Source organism: Rhagoletis pomonella, unplaced genomic scaffold, assembly GCF_013731165.1.
Source record: "Rhagoletis pomonella isolate Grant_MI unplaced genomic scaffold, Rhpom_1.0 Rhpom_scaffold_02740, whole genome shotgun sequence".
Taxonomy (NCBI): domain Eukaryota; kingdom Metazoa; phylum Arthropoda; class Insecta; order Diptera; family Tephritidae; genus Rhagoletis; species Rhagoletis pomonella.
In genome coordinates this window covers 1-5,462 of record NW_023461293.1, presented here as the reverse complement: position 1 = coordinate 5,462, position 5,462 = coordinate 1, and the positions used below count along the sequence as shown (strand labels likewise).

Below are 5,462 nucleotides of genomic sequence, written 5' to 3'. Positions count from 1 at the left end.
ATGTATATCAGTCTTTCTTAGTTTAAAAATTCGCTTCTTACATAAATGAAAAAATGAGATCAAATTAAGCATATTCAGCTTTTTCATGCCAAGTATAAGTAAATTCTCCAAAGGGCTAAGAAAAGGGCTAGGGGCAATTTGAAATTTATATGGCCAAAAAAGTATGTGGTAGCTAAATCTAGCCACCTAAATCTAGTTGACTAATCCGGCAACACTGGTAGTAATATGTATTTATGTAGGTGTCGCTCGTCTACTCTATTCACTACTCAGTCGTCTCTCTTCGCTCAATTGTTATTATAATGTCAACGCGTTAAGTTCGTATTCCGCTCATATTTCATCGATAGTTTTCCGCGCTTACATTTCATTCATAAAACTACAAATACGAAGTTTAGTGTAAACCTATATTAATGAGTTATCGAAATAGTTGGCAAAGTTTTTTTTAAGTAAGTAAGTGAACAAGCGGCTTATAGTGAAAAAAGTTAATCCCTAAAAATTTTAATTCATAATTGTTTATAAAATAAATCAAAACGTGACTTGTATAGTTAAATACACACAGATATAAACATAAAAATAAGGAAAAATCGTTTGGTATAACCATTAAAAGTCAATTAAAACTTTGTAAATTTTTATTTTTACAATATTAAAGAGTTGCTGTATCAAATCAACGGTCTTCTAAAGATTTACCACATTACAAACATTTAAAACATATGTATGTATGTATGTGTACATATGTACATACGATTACAAGTTTGTTTGGACATAATAGGGGCATTCTTGCAGTCTTACAAAGCCCTTGCACGGTGCACGGTTTGCACGGTTTGCAGATCAGTCCCATTGGAATCCCGGTTTTCATCGTGCAATCCGTGCGCCGTGCAAGGGCTTTGCAAGACTCCGAGAATACCTCTAATGTGTTTTTGTACAAAATTTAAATATTAGTCATCTGTTACTTATGAATGTGAATCATGATCATGTTTCTACGGTTGTATACTTACAAAAGCAGCATTTCTGAGCACTGCAATGTTATTGGTAGAGTTGTTAAAACCTGGTGGCATTGCATTACTTAGAACTGAACAAATGAATGATGAACGTTAAAAGAAAATCGAGCTTACTGACTCACTGGCGCATACGCACATATGTATGTAGGTATGTATGTATGTACATTAAGCTGGTGCGATTTTTGAGCTAGAGATATTGATAGGGTAGATTAACGGTTCGCAAGCCTTGCCACAATTGTTTGAAAACTGCAATAGGGAAAAAAATAACCTTTTTTGTAGTATTTCTCTGGCGTTAAATGTCAAAATGTCCGGAAAAGAATAAGATCGAGCGCTCCAGGTCACTAATAAAATAAATTTTAAAATATTAAATATACTGGCTTTTTTCTATATATCTGCACACATAAAATCAAAAAAGGCGGTTTGCATGGGTATTTATAGCCTAAAAAATGTTGAAGCTGCAGATTGATTAATTAATTAATTTATAGTATCTATTAGAGGCCTCATTTTCATCGGAAATTTATCAAAATCAGCTGACAATCTAAAATTGGCGCTTTTTCTGGATACTAGAAGTAAAGTTAATAAATGTGTACACCATCAACTTCATTTAAAAATTTATAAACTTTTAACAATAACTTACATTTCACATCCATTTTATTGCGAAGAAAAATAAATATAAAACTGAGGCAGAGACTGTCAAATCGAATTAAGAATGTGCTCGTCTGATTGGGGTAATTCACGGTAGTAAATGGGAGAGCGAACAAAGTAATACATGGTGCCGTGGAAAAACCGCATTAATTGTTTGCGGGTGTCCGCTAAACACATAGGATTCTTTCAGATAATTTTGACTTTCAACACAAGAAGAATAGTAAACAAGTAATTTTTAAGCAAAAAAGAAAACCGACTTCAATTCTCATATAAATATATGTATATATATTTCATGATCCAATGATCGGATCTAAACCAGATTAGTATGGGACCACCTCTGAAACACTACCTTTCCGATGCAAAAAGAATTTACGAACTATCGGTTGACGTGGTCAAAAGTTATGCGGTAACATACATCAAAAAAAAAATATATATATATATAAAACAAACCACTGCGGTATATGGGAGTGCTCAAACAGATGCGGTATACCGTTGCGATGTGATGCGTTGAAAAATTGTATCACAGCAAGCACAATTGACCGCACGATATGAATAGATTTTCCCTTTAATGGTTGCAGATTTTTGATTTTTTGTCACCTAAGAAAGCCTGCTAAACAACCATGATATGTAACAATCTCATTTTGCAAACCTGCATCGTAACAACAACAATTTCTGGCAGGGGTTGCGGTTAGTGCTGTAAAAACATCGATATGTGAGATTATAGACTTTTCGTTTTTTTTTCCTGTAAAACACCGACAGTATCAATACCATCGGGTTTTCTTGAGAATTATGACTTTTTGTTTAAAATTGAAATCCTGATAATTTAACAAACATTATAATTTTTTAAATAATTTTATTTATTACTTTAAAGTTATCTACTAATTACTTTAAAATTAAAATGTATTATTAAGGCAAAAACATAATTCATTTGACTTATTCTTAAGGTCACATTGAAAAATGGAATTTATGAATTAATTAAATGAAAAATAAAAAGTAATATAAAAATATTCATAAGCCAACACCACAATTCATTTGTATTATAATTAATGTCTTATTAACCCTTAACTACAGAGGTCCGATTATAAAAACGTTATAACAGACCACCGATTGTTGTTGATGTTGTTGTAGCGGCTACAACAACCCCGCCCAGATCGGTTAGTATCTCAGTCGTTGTCGTCAAGCTCAACTAACGGAAGACCCAAGAAGCATGCAGCAGAGGAGATTTATTTCAAAAAGTTCTTTAAAAAACTATTTTTATTCATAAAAAACTCCATTTTTTGAGGTATTTTCAAATCGCTCCAGCTCACGTAAATCTTAATATTTTTCCGAAATATTTTGGTGGACGTCTTAAAATATAATAGATTTTATAATTCCAATGGAAACAGAGTCCCGATTTTTTATTTTTTTTTTTGTATGGGGAGTAATGCTGTCTAATATGCATGGATGCTTTCCATTTCAATTCAAGCGGTCCACTCGTATTTTTTCTTTTTGCCGAAAAAAATTTTTTCGGAAATCTATCGGCAATTTCGTTTTCTTGGGTGAAAATCGATTGTTTCGGTTTTTGAGGAAACCTTTTTTCCAATTGTCTATAACTTTCCCAAAAATTGACCGACTTTGGTTTGGACTACAAAATGAAGTTTAAACAAAAATGAAGTTTAAGCAAAAAAGTTTTAAAATTCAATTTCTCAAAAATGGTATTTTTAATTTTTCTCAAACTTTTTTATTATTAATATATATAGTCATTTTAAACTTAATTTAGACTGAATGGCTAGTAACTAAAATTCGTTGTTTTCGAGTTATGATTTTTTTAAGAAAGAAACTGTTTTCTCGGTAAAACGTGGAATGAGCAATTCATATCGATCGGTAATATTATAAGTGCATCAAAAGCAATACATAATTGTATTTTATATGTTTAATTTGCCAATAATAGGAAACCTCAACACACACATCAAAACTTTTTTCCGTAAAAATGGTCGAATATCATTTTCAGTCCATATATAATGTGATCTTGACCTACGAATGTAGAAATCTTATTTAGCAACCTTCCACTCACGCTTACAAGTTTTTGCCGTGTACACTTTGCTATTTTTATACATAACAAGTTCATTTTTCCAAACATGTGTTTCTCTGACACCTTTATATGCTGGTGTTTTTTTTCCAGCTTGTTTCCTTTTTTTACGAAAACCCTCAAGTTCATTTACCTCTAAAAGTTTATCTTATTTTTGGGGTTTTCCTTTGAACTATGTCAACAAATGCCTTCGCAGATTGGATATACTATGTTTCACCCACACTCAAACTATGTGGCGTCGCAAAAGTGTTAACTAGTCCCGCAATGCCATCGCAGGCCCTTTTTCCATGTCCTGTCGCAGAGAACAACCATTTCCTCTGGAGCTTATGTGTTTTGAGCTCATCTAATTGAAATCTATTTTTGAAGTGACTTGGAGCTCCATCTTATATGGTTGACATACTTTGTGTTACAACCTTGGAAATCGTTGGTTTATATCACTAACAATTTTATTAGTTGCCAACAGGGCATGCGCGGAGTCATGCGATAAATCGCGTTTTGCCCGAAATAACATACTGCAGTGAAAATTTATATTTGTTTTGATTTCCAATGATAGGATTGTACTTCATTCTGTACAATTACAGACCAATTTTCCGCGAAGTCCATGTGTAAGATCAAATGGGATGAATTTTGTTTTGATATATTTTTTTCTATTGCAGTCGTTTTTTTATGCGATCGTTCCCCTCCCAAAACGCATAAGTTATCTCTTCTTGAATTTCGCCTTTGAAGAATTCTGAGATTTTTCTAACTATTCTATCTACTCCAGGACATTTCACACATTCTTTGAATACGCACGCATCATTGTCGACCGAAAAAACTCCAGCGAATAGGACAATTTTACGCACATTCATCACCACAACATATCTGTTGAGACAATTCTTTAATCCCACTAAAGACGAAATTAGCGCAATAAATACACAGACAAGCTTGTTTCGCTGGGGAAGAGGCAACCCATTTTGGTCGGAGATCGTAAAATTTTGAATGTCCAATTTTCAAATCCGTGTGGTCTTACTTGAACATTTGATACGTTTCGTGGATACTGCGCGTCATGTAACCTTTTATTTTGAGCAACTTAACATCATTCTCGTAGACGTTAATCGAATAATTTTTATTTGGATTTTAAGTCGAGCAATTGAGATCATCATTCAAATAATATTCCGATCTTCCGAACATTCTCATCTATCGGATATGCTGAATATGGATCGGGGAATACTATAATATTATCAGTTACATGAGGCCATTTTGAAAAAATAAAATTTTTTGGCATTTGACAAATAGCCGTTGCTTATAATAGCCTAATTTTCTCTGTATACGAAGTACAATTTTCTAGACTGGAACCAAAATTTTCAAACCAGTTCACGCAAAGTTGACAATTCGAAATCTCTGATATGGGAAATTTAATTATTCATTTCCTGCGATGTAATACAACTTTTTCATCTTACACAAAAGCCGCTAATCCTGTATTTCTGCTATTTATTTGCGTTTTCTTGACATGATGGAGGGCTGATCTGATATCAACTTCACTTACATTTTTAAGAGGTGAGACCGTTGAAGTATGAATTTGAAGTTCTGCATTCAATCTTTCAATATCTTCAGGGTTCGTTTTGGGAACAAACGATTCGTCTAGCAAGTTGCTGCTTTAAAGTGACAAGTCACTATTAACTGCTGGTACAACTGATGAGACCTCGAATGTTGAAGGCGAAGGTTTATTTTTTACGGAAAAAAGTTTTGATGTGTGTGTTCAAGTTTCCTATTAA

General features: G+C 33.1%; 1 long non-coding RNA gene across 1 annotated transcript; it reads left to right on the top strand.

Moving 5' to 3' along the window:
- Positions 1–277: 277 nt before the first annotated feature.
- Positions 278–5,392, top strand: LOC118753674. The gene is made up of 4 exons (XR_004994831.1): positions 278–447; positions 937–1,143; positions 4,472–5,244; positions 5,302–5,392. It is a non-coding gene; the product is annotated as an uncharacterized LOC118753674 (long non-coding RNA).
- The last annotated feature ends 70 nt before the right edge of the window (positions 5,393–5,462 follow it).